Here is a 2015-nt window from a genome sequence, read left to right as displayed (position 1 = left end):
TTCTTCTCTTTCTTCTCTTCAGCACACCACGGCGTCATATCTATCGTCTCTCACTTTCTTTACACTTCTCAGGCAGGGAGCAACCGAGTGATCGGTATCTCTAGTGAAGACCGAGAGAAAGAGAGAATGAAGGGTTCAGCTAGCACGAAAAAGGGGGCGGGAAGGTTGCTTTCATTATTGCTGTGACGTGCACACCTTGGTAGGTAACATTGCGTCGGGTTTGAAGAGTTCGAGAGATAGATAGATAGATATAGATAGATAGACAAATGAAAGATTGGCAGGCAGATAGATAGAGAGATAGACTGATTAAAGATGGATACATAGATAGATAGATACATAGATAGTAAGTAGATAGATAGATAGATAGGTAGATAGATATGTAGATAGGTAGGTAGATAGATAGATATGTAGATAGGTAGATAGATAGATAAGTAGACAGATAGGTCGACTGTAAGATGTTGAGGCCCTGTTCTCTCGCATTAGAAGAGCGGGAAGGTGTCCTTCCATGGCTGAACTGGCTCTATATCATTTCTCTCTCTTTTCTTAAAGAGAGATGTGTCTCCGAATTCTACACATCAAGGAGGAGATGGGCGTAGGCCTTCGAGGTGTGGTGGTGTGTGCGTGTGTAGAGCACAGAGAGAGAGAGAAGGAGCGACAGAGGAGAAGCAGTCGATTGTGAAGAGAGGGGAGGGATGAAAGAATGTGCAGTCCTGAAGAGACTGTTCTTTGTCGACCAAGCCAGCAACAGCGCCAACTCACCAAGAGGGGGGTAGGAATGGAAAGACATGTTTGAAAGAAGGTATACCTCGGCACTTGTTTCTCAATCTTTCTCTCTTCGATTCCGTAGCGATGGCGCGAGAAGAGTGAGTGAGACGGACAGGCAGGGAGGGCCGTAAAGGAGGAGCATTACCGTCAGTCAGACTTCCCTTCAGCTGACATAAAGGGCTAATCTGGCGGAATCATAGATATGTGTACATTCTTTGCGGCGTCGAAGAATAAGAAAGAGAGGTAGATCCATGTGTAGACATACCTGTCCCTGCTAGATACCGAAGAAGCGGGGAGAAGAAAGCGTAGAATCTAGACTGGGGGCGGTGAGAATTCACTTGGCAACTCTTGGACCCTAAGAAGCTTTAAGAAGGGAGACACTCCTCCGCATGTTGTGCATTACTGAAGAACGAAGAAGGAGAGTCAACCTGCAAAGCAAGCGTAGGGCAAGAAAAGGCTGATACCTTCATGTCGATCGCAGGAAGGTTCATCTGTCTTTTTTCTTCTTGATAAATCTGAAAAAGGCTGGGTATTAGATAGTTATCTCTTGTTCTTCTCATGTACACATATCTATGATTCCGCTAGATCAGCCCTTTATGTCAGCTGAAGGGAAGTCTGACTGATGGTAATGCTCCTCGTTTTACGGCCCCCCCTTCCTGTCTGTCTCCCTCTTCTCTTGCCTCTTTCTCACTCCTCCGTTACTTACGGGGCTAGCTGCTTCTTTCTCTCCACCCAGAAAGTCTAGCCTACTCTTGAGATGGTAAGGAGCTGTGCTACCTGCTCTATAGAGACTCTTCTCACGGCGTCTCTCAAGATCTTCCACGTGGGGATGTAGGGAGACGATTTTCATGACTTCCCTTTAGATCTCTAGGACCCCTCCCTTCCCCCTTCCCCTCTTTCATGAGTAAAGCCATAGAAAAGTTTGGGGGGTGTTGATGTGCCAGCTCACGGTGTCGGGTCAGCCGGACTGGGCAGCGCGGGACATAATAGGTAGGCTAGCGTCCCTAGTTACAGATATTGCTACGGTAATGTGGCTTGCCAGTAGCGACCAGTAGTTTGTACACGGCAGAGTGCCCGGGGGCAGGCGCTGGACCTGCGCGGCAGGGTTATGAAGTAATAAGTTAGTCAACTCAACTACTTTTCTAATTTAAGTAACTCGTTTTGTAATGTAGCTTTAGCGGTGTAGTTAGGTCATGAATTTCAGAAGCTCTCGCGGGAGAGTGAGAACGCAACACTCAGTGGCAGCCAGC

This window comes from Cystoisospora suis (genome assembly GCF_002600585.1).
Source record: "Cystoisospora suis strain Wien I chromosome Unknown contig_1151, whole genome shotgun sequence".
Lineage (NCBI taxonomy): Eukaryota > Apicomplexa > Conoidasida > Eucoccidiorida > Sarcocystidae > Cystoisospora > Cystoisospora suis.
The sequence above is the reverse complement of the archived record's forward strand: the minus strand, read 5'-3'. Positions refer to the sequence as shown.